Source organism: Silurus meridionalis, chromosome 25, assembly GCF_014805685.1.
Source record: "Silurus meridionalis isolate SWU-2019-XX chromosome 25, ASM1480568v1, whole genome shotgun sequence".
Classification (NCBI taxonomy): Eukaryota; Metazoa; Chordata; class Actinopteri; order Siluriformes; family Siluridae; genus Silurus; species Silurus meridionalis.
In genome coordinates, this window is record NC_060908.1 from 11,056,641 (window position 1) to 11,071,338 (window position 14,698).

Below are 14,698 nucleotides of genomic sequence, written 5' to 3' on the forward strand. Positions count from 1 at the left end.
AATATAACCTGTGGTCCTGAGCCATTGTAGTAGACTGTTAACATTAGCTACAATCCAAATCCATCTTTAAAGCTCCCGTGTTGCTGTTTTTTTTTTTTTTTTTTTTTTTAACACAACAAAATTGTCTCCTATACAGTTAGGATACATCAGAACTTTTTTAGTGCTACAGAATGCAGTCTCTTATCACAAGAGCACTTATAGTGTGTTTCTGACTGGAGTAGACTGACCCAGTGAGAACTGAGCTCTGTGAGAATTAGAATGGACTTCTAATGGCGTGATCTTGTTTGCATGCCATGTTAAACTTATGTTTAAATCATGATACAGATTTCAGCCAGATCTCAGTGGAGTTTTATTGTTGCCTTTAAACACAACCGCTTTCATTCGCTTTGTCCTGACTCTAACGAAGACGCTGGAACAAATATTGTATATGAAATATAACTGACATATCAACTGAGTTTTTGCAGGACATTTTCCTTTAATGAAATCATTTTGGTACTGGAAGGACAGTCCTACTTGTCTTGATTTGTGCCCCATTATTGCTTGCTTTCATTCATTATTATTTTATAGCATATGAAATAGATTACATGAATTGTGTGTAGACATTTGCAATGTGACATCTCACAGACTACTGAAGAAAATGAATAAGGATGGAAAAGCGATGACACCTAATTAAGGAAAGGAAGGATTTGTTGGAAAATGAAAGAGCATGGGAGCGATAAATACTCATCACAGCTCTCTTAGGGTTTTTTAAACTAACCCAATTATCATGAACAAAAAAAGTCTTATTTGTGTAAATGTGTCTCTGAACATTCAATTGTTCATATCCGGGTTGATACTGTAAACACACACACACACACACACACACACACACACACACACACACACACACACACACACAATGAATATGTCCACGCCATCTACTATCAGGTGATAAAGTATATGCCCATATCACTTTAATGCATTACTTTTAGCAGCGTACACCACAACTATGTGCATTCCTTCACTACAAAGGAAGGGGTGTATCCCCGTTTACCAAACACACTGTAATTACATACACACATTAGTGCTCTTTGATGCAGGGAAGGAGCTTGTGGTAATCACACACCACAGCAAGTACTTATCACTCCCATGCTCTTTCATTTTCCAACAAATCCTTCCTTTCCTTTCGTCTTTCCTTAATTAGATGTCATTTTTTTTCATCCTTATTTACTCCATTCGGGAATTGAGTAGTTTTTGCGTTGGGTTGTCACATTGTAAATGTCTATGCACACACTTTAATACATGCACCGTAAAGTGAGTCTCAGTAATTTACTCTTGACTGAAGGCAGGAGTTTGTTTTACTTTATCCAGTAGTGCAAAATAAGCAAAAGAAGACTACTTTGCACTGATGCTTCTACCTCGAAGCATACAAGCGATTACATGGCTGAGTTATAAACTAAAGCGATTTAACTAAAATGGGTTTTAAAAAAAAGTTGCCTAAAGAAATAGAGCAATCGGGACTTTTGGTGAAGTAAAAGAGAGACTCTTAGAGTAGGCTCTAATGTAATCAGTTCAGCTGATGCTTCAACACCAATAAGGCAAAACATTTTGACATAATAACATTACGACCAGAGTCATTATGAGTCCATTTTAGTACCATCAATAAAGACAGGCAGAGGGGTGGGGTTTTACACACCTGAATGATTAAAAGGTCTTAAATAAGTCTTAGGCAGCTTAAGAATGTATGTGTGTGTGTGTGTGTGTGTGTGTGTGTGTGTGTGTGTGTGTGTGTGCTTTGAAATCACTCCAAACACGTACCCCATTAGGTTTTAAAATGAAATTTCTTCCAAAATTTCTGCCACCAAACACAGCTTATTGGCTGCATGGAAAGTCTTTGGAAAAATAAATACCAGCTTTGTGTCATTTATTTTTTTTAAGATTTTCCAGATTGGGCTGCAGCTGTTTTACTGACAAATTCAGGACATTATGTACTGTAGGTGACAGTCAGTTAGTTTACTTTTCACACTTGTTCAAGTTCATCATGCTAAATGTCTGCTCACGGAGGGAGGTACTGCAAAAATGTTTAAATTGTTAAATGCAGGTTGAATCTAAAACAAAAAATATTCTGTTAAATGTTTCTACCCCTTTTTGTACTTTACTAATATAGGTCATATTGGGCACAATTAAAAGTCAGCACAGGTCCCCAGGCCCTAGTTCTCTGCTTTAGTGTGACTGTATGTTCACGCTCGTTGTGCTATGTTTTAACATTTTAGCTAATCAAGAGTGCCAATTATTTTTCAAGGGCTGTAGAGTGCATATAAAACTCATGTCATGCAGTCAGTGTTTTGTGGTAAATTTTACTCATCAGTGAAGAGGACACACAGACAAATATAGCAAGTGACGCCATCACAGTTGTCATAAAATGCTGTCTTTCTTACACACACACACACACACACACACACACACACACACACACACACATACATATACACAAGTGACACCACATTTCTTTGTAATCTGATATTCTGACAGCATCTGAAAACGCTTTTGATATGGTCTGGATGAATACTGGAAAAAAGGATAAATACACATACACATGTGCCTTTGTAGAGTGTTTGTGTATATGCAGATGTGTGTACATGTATGCATGCATGTACGTGTTTGTGGCTCCCCGCAGCTTAAAAACAGCTGTCAAGTGGAATTGTGGCATATGTATTGGGGTGGGGTGGTGGTGGTAAGGAAGGTAGAAGAGGAGTCCTTGTGTGTGTTAGCCAGTGATGCAACAGTATGTGCTAGAATACGTGGGAGGAACAGATAGAAAAAAAATGTGTTTCTTCAAACTTCCATCCAATTCAGCCAGTCCTGGTCATTATCAACCCACACACTGTTAAGAGAGAACTTATACAAAAAAAATACAAGAATAATTACAATGCATAATCCCAATGTGTGGCACCCCTATGCACTGTATAAACTCTGTACCCCATTTTTGCACTTCTGAGTGCCCTCCAGATATATTAGCGCTCTTCTTAAATAGGTGGTAAATTGGAAAGAATGCTGTGAATTTTCTCTGCTCTCATGGATACCAAAAGATTTCACACAAAAAACAATAGTGTTTCAGCTTCAAAACATTAACATTTACCTTTGCGGCATTTAGCAGTCGCCCTTATCCAGAGCGACGTACAAAAGTGCTTTGAGTCTCTAGTAATGAATAAATCAACACTGGTACGCAAGATTACAAACTTAATATAAATATAACCCTTGAATTCTACAAGCTTGGAAGTGCTAATTTAAGTGTTTCAGGAAGAGGTAGGTCTTCAGTTGTCGCTTGAAGATAGTCAGGGACTCTGCTGTATGGACATCTAGGGGAAGTTCATTCCACCACCTCAGTGCCAGAACAGAGAAGAGCCTTGAAGTGTACTTACCTCTAATTCTGAGAGAAGGAGGTACCAGTCGAGCAGTGCTGGAGGATCTCAGACAGCGTGGTGCAGATGTGATAAGGTCACTGAGGTAATATGGTGCTGGTCCATTTTTGGCCTTGTAGGCAAGCATCAGTGTTTTGAATCTGATACGTGCAGCTACTGGAAGCCAGTGAAGGGAGCGCAGCAGTGGGGTGGTGTGGGAGAACTTGGGCTGATTGAACACAAGTCGTGCAGCTGCGTTTTGGATCATTTGCAGGGGACGAATAGCGTTCAGGGGAAGACCTGCCAGCAGAGTGTTGCAGTAGTCAAGTCTTGAAATGACAAGAGACTGAACAAGCACCTGGGCAGCCTGTATGGACAGAAATGGTCGAATCCTTCGGATGTTATAGAGAAGAAATCGACAAGAACAAGCAACATTACCGACATGTGGGAAGAAGGACAGTTCATTGTCCATATGTGACTGATGTTAATTTTCATGCATGTATATTTACAATGATAATATATGCATTTCACTAATAATCCTTCCTGTTTGTTCTATTTGCTTTAATTTGTTTGTTTTATGTCATGTGTAAATTAATTAGTTCTATTTTAGGTGTAAGTGTTTTTTCTTGTGATTGAGCTGTGCTATGTCATGAAGTCATTCGGGAAGCATGCGCTGCTCCTCAGTTTACTTTGTGCATACTGAGGAGAGGTAAGCTGTTAGCGGTAAAAATGGTTTACTTATAAAAAAGTTTTACACATTTGAATTTTACTCATAACATGTTCAAATGTTATTGTTAAGTGTTATTAATGTAATATGTGATATGTAAAGTGATTTGTGGATGGATGGGGAGGATTAAACGTCTTATTTGATAAATATAGCGAGCCGAATAAGCATGTGCTTTGGCTAGGCTTAGTAATGCTAGTGAGCTAATGGCTGCAATTTGATTTGTGCAGGTGGTAAAGCTAACCAAGCTGCTACGTTTTTGTTTCTTTCTGTATTCCATCCAGTATTGTTGAGTGTTGGTGACAATAAACTCTCCAGTACTGCTGCAACAAAGTTGTAAAGACTCGTCATTCCACAACACAACGCAGAGATCACGAGCACCGGTCAGAATCGAATGTGACCGGTCACACATAGTTACCCCAAGGTTAAGAGCAGTGGCTGAAGGGGAGAGCAGAGAGTCATGAAGTGTTATTTGGAGATCTTGTGGTGAGTCTGCATGGGGCAGATGTGCATCCCCTCCATGTTACCTGGTATGAGCGACCTTCCAAGTAGGAAGCAAACCATTCCCATGCTGTTCCGCAGATACCAAGGCTCTTGAGGGTTGACAAAAGTGTCTTGTGGTTGACTGTGTCAAATGCTGCTGAAAGGTCCAGGAAGATAAGTACAGATGACAGCTTGGCTGACCGAGCAGCATGCAGTTTCTCAGAAACAGCCAAAAGTGCCGTCTCTGTGGAATGTGCTGCTTTAAACCCAGACTGATTAGGATCATGGAGGTTGTTCTGTGAGAGATAGACAGACAGTTGGTTAAAAACAGTGCGTTCCAGAGATTTAGAAAGAAAGGAGAGAAGTGATACAGGTTTCTGTAGTTGTTGATGTCTGATGGATCCAAAGCAGGTTTCTTCAAGATGGGAATGACCCTTGCTTGCTTGAAGGTAGTTGGTACTTAACCAGATGTTAATGACCCATTGATGATTGTGGAGATGAAGGGCAGGAGATCTTGTGTGATGGTCTGAAGCATAGTTGAAGGGATTGGATCCAGAGGACAGGTTGTGGGATTGCAAGATTGGATGACTTGCAGTATCTCATCTTCTGTTAAGATATGTCAAAATATATCTTATCTATCTATATCTTATCTATATAATATACAATTAACGGCACATTAAATCAAATAACTGGTGAGCAGTATAGCATCTCACCCACTAACACTCGATTCATACAGTGCCTTAAACCAATCCACCTACTGGAACATTTTGGACACTACAAAGATACCAGAGAACCATGAAAAAACCCATACAGTCACTGGGAGGGCATGGACATTTATTCAGCATTTTAATGGTTATTCTATAAAAATTGTTAGTTTTGATAGTTTTAATAGTGAAAGGTCAGATTTGAAATAACAGAACACCTTTACAAATAAAATCTTTGCAATAACAAAAAAAGAAATTAAATAAAATACATTTAAAAAACATTACAGTCCATGACTTAAATCTAATGTGAGTTATGCACTTTTGCAGGAAAACTAAAAAAATAATAATCTTCTATTATAATGTAATTAATGATAAAGAGAAATCTCAAATGCAGATTCAGAATTCAGACAGTGAGCACATGCATTGAACAGCTTTTGATTCAATGATATTTTGCTTACAGCTGGGTCTGCATCACTGCCGTCTTTCTTGTCCATCTCTATCTTTCTTTAGATTTTAGAGCATTTGTTCTTCGCCCATCAATCAGTGCAGTAGTTTCTGGGGCACTATTTTATTTTATTTTTTAATTTTTTAATTTATATAAAGTAAATATATGTAAAAGATATGATTTAAAATGTAGTTAATTACAATAGTGTAAACAAAACATACTTAAGTAATAGTCAAATTACAGGTTTTAGAATCTACTACAAGTACACAAAAAACATATCGTACAAACAGTAATTCAAAGAAAATATTTGTGACATTCCACCTATGAAAATTACTTATTTGTGAAAGTTGCCCTGCACACCAAAGTATCAATTGACTTCCTTTAGGATGCACACTCAACAACTTTCCCCCAGGACCAAGGTCTTACGAGACAACATAAATGAACAAAAAGGAAACAGAGAACTACACAAAACTAATTTTTTATATGTCAAGTCACACTGTGTTGTAATGTAAAAAAATGAGTTTGACAGAATCAAGTGACCAACTATAAAAGCTAAAATATATTAAAGTGTTTAAAAATGTTACACCTATTTTATATTTGCTACCTGTTTTTCATTTAGTTCTATTGTATTAACAATTTCTTCTTAGCCCTACTGAAATCATTCCCGACCAGGCTGCCGACTTGATCCTCTTTTTCTGATCACATTGCACAGACCCAGATTTTTCTTCACAAACCAGAATCTGAACTACCAATAACCTCATCTACCCACTAGTCTTGTTAATGACTCAAACAGTGTTGGAAGGTTGGGCTTCGCAATTGCCAGCAAGTCGAATTCATCTGAGCTTCCCATCGCTCGATCCATTTTCTGGCGCTAACCAAGACCTGGATCACTTCATGGAACTCAGCTACACCGGCTGTCCTCCACTGCTCACTCTTTCTTGGCAGGTGGTGGTGGAGCAGGCTTGCTTTTATCTCAGAGATGATGCTCTATACTTTTTTATCTGTCTCATTTCAAGATGAGTGTATACTACCTCCACAACAGCTTTTTCTGACCAATAGTACTCTTAGTTTTTGCCCTATCAAATTAGTATAGGAACAGAATTATTTCATAAGTCTCACTGGATAAGGATGCAATAGAAATATATCTCAGCTAGGGTGTATTTCTACCAAATACTCAGTGTTTTCACAGATAAGCTCTGTATCTACAGCAACCCTAAGCAGAATAAGGTACTTAATGATGCTAATTATCCTGATGGAATGAATATTAATATCCATGTTATCCTGTAGATAAATACTGCATAGTAAGCAAATGCTTGAAAATGACACACATTAACATCAGTGAAATCATGGAATTCTACCCATCTATCTATGGCTGGTCTAGTTACATACATAACCTAGAGACGTCCTCTTTCAGGATCTCTAGCTGAGTATAATGGGTTGTATGCCACCCCCCCTCGGAGTGACGATGAAGGTAGTGCTGAAACGCCGTCGACTGCTACTTAGCTTCCTGAAACTTGTTGACGACAGCGCCTAAAGCGTCGCCAAACAAGCCAGAAGGTACCATCGGGCGTTCAGCAGGAAGGCCCTGTCCCTGTCGGAAATGTCCGACAATGTAAGCCAAACATGCTTTTGTGGCTACTAAGGTTGACATGGACCAACCTACTGCCTTAAACATAGCTCCTTAATATCATCAGCCCCAGAGCCAAACCCCTCATCCAAGTCCCGCAGCAGGTCAGCCTGGTATGCCTGCACCACAGCCATGGTGTGGAGACAACCGGCAGCCTGACCTGCTGCTAAGTAAGCCTTGCCCACCAAAGCCGAAGTTGATCGCAAGGGTTGGTGGGCAGAGCCGGGGCCTTAAGGGGTGAAGAGGCGAGCCGAGTATGGGCTATTCCAGGATCTGGACACCTCAATGTGCAGATCAGGGAAAAAAGGCAGACCACGGCACGGAGGTAGTACAGTAGGGTGCAGAAAGCGATCATCCAGCTTACTAGGCAGGCGTTTCTCGTCTTACCAAGCCAATTCAAGCTTTTTCAAAAGCACTGCACATGAACATGCAACACTATCAATAGGTAGTAATTATTTCATAAACTTTTTTAATAATAAAGCTGAAAACATCAGGCAAGAAATCCAGACAATTATTTTAAATCCAAACTATTTTACAAATAACCCTGTAGACAGCAGTGTAATTATAACAGACAATCAATTACAAAGTTTTACTCCTATTCAAAAGAATGACTTAATTTAATTTATTTCCTCATCAAAATCATCTGCATTCTCGATCCCTTGCCTACAAGTTTCTTCAAACAGTGAATTCCAAAAGTAAGTGAACCTGATTTTAAATTGATAAACTCTTCCGTTAGAATTGGTTATGTACCTAAATCCTTTAAACTGGCAGTTATCAACCCCCTAATTAAGAAACCTGACCTTGACCCATGTCAGCCGTTGTGACCTGTTATTGGCCTCTGGGGTTTTGTTTCTTTACTTGTTTTGCTTGACCTTAGTGCAGCTTTTAACACTATTGATCATACTATACTGCTTGCTAGACTTGAGAACGTTGTTGGAATAAAGGGAACAGCTCTCTCCTGGCTTAGGTCTTATTTGACTGATCGCTATAAGTTTGTTGATGTAAATGGTGAGTTCTCCACACTCTCTGAGTTTAAGTTTGGTGTTCTGCAAGGATCTGTCTTAGGCCCACTGCTTTTCTCTATATATATGCTGCCTCTTGGTAAAATTATACATAAACATGGTATTCCCTTTCATTGCTATGCTGATGATACACAGCGGTATATTTCAGCAAAGCCAGATATGAGAAATCATCTTAACAATGTTGAGGAGTGTGTAAAGGACATTAGACAGTGGATGCTTGATAACTTTCTTCTGCTTAACCCAGATAAGACGGAAGTGCTTTTACTAGGACCACATGCAGCTAGAAGTAAACTTTCCCATTCATGCTTTTGTTACATCTAGATTAGACTACTGATTAGACTACTGCTTTACTGTCTGGTTGTTCGAGCTTCAGTTAGTTCAGAATGCAGCAGCAAAAGTCCTCACTAGATCTAGAAAATATGACCACATCACCCCTGTTTAAATCAGTCTACACTGGCTCCTAATTAAATCTCGCATTGATTATAAAATACTACTACTGAGGCATAAAGCACTTAACAGTCTAGTGCCGCAGTATCTGAGTGAACTTCTGTACCAGTATGATTCTCCACACCTACTTAGATCAAAAGGTGCAGGCTATTTCTTGGTACCTCAAATAATGTAGACTACAGCAGGGGGCAGATCTTTCTCTTATAAAGCCCCACAGCCTTCCAATCAGTGTTATAAAGCCTTGGAACAGCCTTCCAATCAGTGTTCGGGACTCAGACACAGTCTCGGTGTTCAAGTCAAGGTTGAAAACGTATTTATTTAGTCAAGTCTTTTATCAGTAGATTTTCTTCATGGATCATGGATATAGAGTGTTTGGTGAACTGGGATATTTGTATACTGTCATCCCCTCACTCTCGCACGTTCACTCAGGTTTGTTGACGGTGGTGTGGTGGGTCGTCTCTTATCCCAGAGATCCCTCATGTCTGTGTTACCTTCTGGTTCTCCCTTTTAGTTATGCTGCTATAGAGAGTCTTGCCGGAGTCCCAAATGGACAGTGACATTAACTTTCATACAACAATAAGGACACCTAATAATTTATATCCTTCTCTTCCTGTCACCCCTCTTCTCTCTCTCTCTTTCTCTCTCTCGGTCGAGTTAAACATGCTACTGTGGTTCCAGTGACCACCGATCCTGCCCCTCTTCCCTTTGCGGATCTTCCCACTTTGTCCAGGCCTGCCTCTGGATAGTGTTCTCTTCATTTGGAGGACACTCTGTGCAGCTGGGGACGGTTTCTTATCAATGCCTTGGGTAGTTCCATGAAATTCCGGAGTAAGAACGGGCGCTTTAAGGATGGATTCGGACTGTAGTTAATGTCAACAGACTGCTACATTGACTCAGGACTACATTTCTCTTCTGATCACTATCACTGCACCCCGCAACATCGTTTATCTGCTATAAATAGACATTCGGTGCAACCCAGATGAGGATGGGTTCCCTCTTGAGTCTGGTTCCTCTCAAGGTTTCTTCCTTATGCCATCTCGGGGGGAGTTTTTCCTTGCCACAGTTACAGAATAACCTATACTGATAAAAAAAATTATATTAATAAATTATATGTATTTTTTTATTCTAACCTTGTGCCACATGACAACTTTTGAAGTAAGGGTAATGTAACAAACATAAATAAACAAACAAATAAATAAAAAACAAATACAAAATAAATAAATTCATAAATGTATTGTTTGAGGTATTTGTTTTTAACATACATACAGACGAATCACTATACCTTAACTAATTTTTACCCAGTATTACTATAGTTGCAACTTGTTTTGCTAAAATTGCAATTTGGATTATTTATTTTTGTAAATATATATATACAGTGGTACCCCACTTATCAACAATGCACACCTGGGGCTCATTATTCACTCATCCCCAGCTCCTATATAAACCCCTCATTCAGCCACACTCATTGTCGGTTATTGTTGTTATGTGAAGGTGTTTGGTGCATGTTTGTCTGTGTTTTCCCTGTCACACGTATTCCTATGCGTTTCTTTCTTTCCAAAGCCCCCCCCCGGATGACCTTTTTCTCCCGTGCGTTCGCCCGTGGACCTCGCCCCTCCAAGGCGTACCACGGATATCTCTCTCGTTTGTCTTGATTCTATGGACTGCCGTGTGTGTGTGTTTTTGTGTTAAACTCTCCGTGTTTTCGTTAAACCAAAGCGAACTGTGCTCCGTCTTTGCTTCCGCTCATTACGCTGCATAACAATTATATACAGTATTATTTATGTACCTGTATTAATACTGCTAAAAACATGGCAAAAATTGTTAATAAATGGGTATCGGTGGAGGTCGGGAACGGATTAATTGGTTTTCCATTATTTCTTATGGGGTAATTACATTCACTCTTCGACCTTTTCGCATTTTGACTGGGTTTTAAGGAATGGATTAAAGTCGATAAGCAGGGTACCACTGTATATATAAAACCAGCAGATTCAGTGCCAGCTTTTTTTCCAACAACCATCACCCTACATTACACTATACTGCTACACTTTTTTTTACACTGAAGTTTACTTCCAGCAATCATAATGCCAGTAATCCTCTTAGTGCAAAACAAAAATAAAAAAACACATGTTCATTTGATATGTAAAAATCAGGGGAATATTATCATATAACTTTCGTAAGATTTCTCTGTAATTGTGGGCCTCAGATATTTATTATAAATCAACTAATAATTGAACAATTATTGATTTAACAAGAAACAGGGCAATTAACACTACTACTTCTGCTTTCTTCTATTACCTTAGACACACATGAAAATGAACACACTGTAAAAAAATGTCTATAATTACATTTAAAGAAAATTCCATCTGCTAATTCAAGTAGCAATGCTCGAGAACTATACATGAATTCCTCCTTTATCTTTACCTGCACACAACAGCAGGGTTAGAGCCACAGCATTAGGCTTAGTTCACCAGGTGCTTTAATGCTCGAATAAAAAAAACTTTAGTGTGTGTGTGTGTGTGTGTGTGTGTGTGTGTGTGTGTGTGTGTGTGTGTGTGTGTAATAGCTTGTGTTGCATTACAGTAAATGAAAGTGGCCGGCTCCCTGGATAGTGAGACGTGTGGGCGATTTGGATTAAAAGTTAGTCAGTAAAGAACTCTGGAGACAAACACAGAGCAGCAATTACAGACAGAAAGTGCTTTCTGAAATGCTGGAATCAATACAGCACAAAAAGAGTACATAGTGAACCAGAAAAACAACTATAACTATTAAATGCCACAGTAAAGTCCACAATTCAGGCAGCACATATAAAGTGATATTATTTTAACCTGCTGGTGTCTCATAACCTACAGATGGAAAGGGTGCAGCTGAAGGTTAAATGCATATTTAAATTTAATAACTTTAATATCTGATTTCATTTATATTTATGAACAAAGTAGTTAATCAAAATCCTGTGGTTATTGTCACAGACAGTCATAGACTTAGGAAGCCAAGTTGTAAGAAGCATGCTCTGATGGTAAAGAGCATCTTGGTATAAAAGCCTCTCTTGCATATGCATAACATATATTTTTATATCTCTTAGATACAATGGGCAATATATGTTAATTAGGTTACTTTGTGGGAACACAGATATGTCTAATATGCAGATCTGGGGTCTTAGTTTGTAAATGTCTGGGTATTGGTGTGTGTCTGTGCGAGAAGAGGTGACATATATTGTAACATTTGCTATAAATATTATTTCCTAAATGCAACCACATGGTTTATCATGAAATATGGATTTGATTGACACCAAACATGCCATAAGAAATACACTATAATGACAGAAGTTTGTGGACACCTGTCCATAAGATTTGTCTGTGCTTTTTGAACATATCATTCAACATTTAGTCGTAAAATATTATTATAACAATCTCAACTTTTCTGGGAAGAAGTTCCACTAGATGTGTGGAGTGTGCTTGTGAAGATTTGTGCTTTTTTAGCCACAAGGGTGTCATTAAAGTCAGGTACTGATGTAGGGTGAGGAAGCCTGGTGTGCAGTCAGCGTTTCAATTCATCCCAAAGGTGTTTAATAGGGTTGAGGTCAGAACTCTATTGCAGGCCACACAAGACCACTTTAACCCATGCAACCCATGTAAAACATACAGTATATTCATAGACCTGCTTTTTTGCACATGGACATTGTCCTCCTGGAACTGGTTTAGGCCTCTGTTCAAGTAAATGGAAAAATGGACATCCTATACAATTGTGTCCCTCCAACTTTGTGGTACCAGTTTGAGAATGAACCAGACATGGCTGGAAAATTCAGACATCCCAGATGGTTGTCCGAATAGTGTATTTTACATATTTTAGAGCACCAGGTTTATTTTTACCAAAATATAGGGAATGCAAGTAAAGTATATCTGTGCAAATTAAATAAGTTAGACTTTGTATTTATCAGAGGCAGATGTAGAGGACAGGGAGGTATGAAGAAGGATGATCCGCTGTGGTGACCCCTAATTGGAGAAGCCGAAAAAAGAAGACATCTTCATATACGTATATTACGTTGTTAAAAGTGTTTCAATAGCATTTAGAATGGTATTCCACCGATGGTACTTTTACAAGTATGGATCTAGAGTAAAGAGAAACAAATATATTAAACATGACTGAAGTGTAATTTTCTAAAACTACATGGATGTTATAGATTAAAATAATATTATGCATGGTAAACCTTTACAGTACAATCATGAACTATAAATTGAAATAACATTTACTTAAATATAAGCAGGTGTGAGTTTAGCCATACACTAATAAATAGACAAAGAATTCATTGTTGGTGACTTCATATTCATTCATTTTGATAATCAGGAAGACTCCTTAAGAACAGCAGTTGAGTCCATTCTAGATTTAATAGGAGTTAATCAGAATGTTATAGAACCCAATCATAGTGGTGGACACACTGAATTTAATACTACCATTTGGATTCAATATAAAAAATATAGTGATAATTCCACAGTTTAAAGCTATTTCAGATCATTACTTTATCTCTTTTAAAATCTGCCTCAGTCATAGTATAAGTACCTCACCACATTACTGTCTTAAGTTGACCAGGTTACCTGAGTGTGTTAAAGAATTAAAAGATTGAATGACACAATGTTCTATTGTTAAATTCTAATAAGATAGAGATATTGCTCAACGGCCCTAAAACAGTACACAGCAATTCAACTTGCATTTAGAAGCATGTACTGTAAATACCAGTTTTTTACTTGTTTTGCTCGACCTCAACCTTGACCTCAGGTTTTGACACCACTGATCATAATACCCTCCTTGCTAGAATAGAGTTGTTGAAATAAAGGGAACAGCTTTCTCCTGGCTCAGGTCTTATTTGACTGATCGCTATCAGTTTGTTGATGTAAATGGTGAGTTCCACACTCTCTAAGGTAAAGTTCGGTGTTCTTCTTAACTCGAATAACAGGAAAGTACTTTTACTATGTCCACATGCAGCTAGAAGTAAACGTTCTAATTACGTAGCATCTCTGGATGGTCTTTCCAGCTTAGTGTGTACAGCAGTCAAAGAGCTTGGTGTGATTATTAACTTGTTTTTTGGAGTCCTTAGAAATGTTGTTAAAATTAGAAATATGATGTCGTTACAGGATGCAGAAAACTCATTAGGGACAAACTTACACTTATAAAGAATAATCTTATTATTTCTTACCACATCATCTGTGTAAAGCTGTAAGACATTGTCTATTGTTAAAAGGAAAAAAAAATGATTTAATTTAATTGAATTAATTAAATGTTTCAAAATGTTTCAAATTGTTAATAGAATTTGCCATATGGAACTACATAGATAAATATTATTGGATAATATGAGAAAAAAAGGCTTCTTTTTTTTCCCTTATAATATATATATATATATATATATATATATATATATATATATATATATATATATATATATATATATATATTCTTATAATATTTCGTATTTTTGATTAATGTATTATACAATTTTAACATCTCATGCCAGAAATGTCCTATTTTAAATCATTAGCATCATATTTGGGCCCCACAACATTCAATCAACCTTGTTACCTAAACATGCTCACCTTTTGGACATATTATATTATATTAATGTTAACAATTGAAATGTTTTACAAGTCATATGATCAACAGAACATTTACATGGTAAAAAAATCCAGAGAGAAGGAGGATGAAAAGGAAGTCCTCACATTATATGTTTATTCACATGATATTGTAGTATTGGGTCACTTTAGAAATACAACTCTGTTCCCTAAATTAGAGCCTGAAAAGCAAAAATATTTTTTCAAAAATGCATAATTTATTTTATGTGAAAATAATTAGAAAGTCTTTAATGTCTTTTGGTCATTAG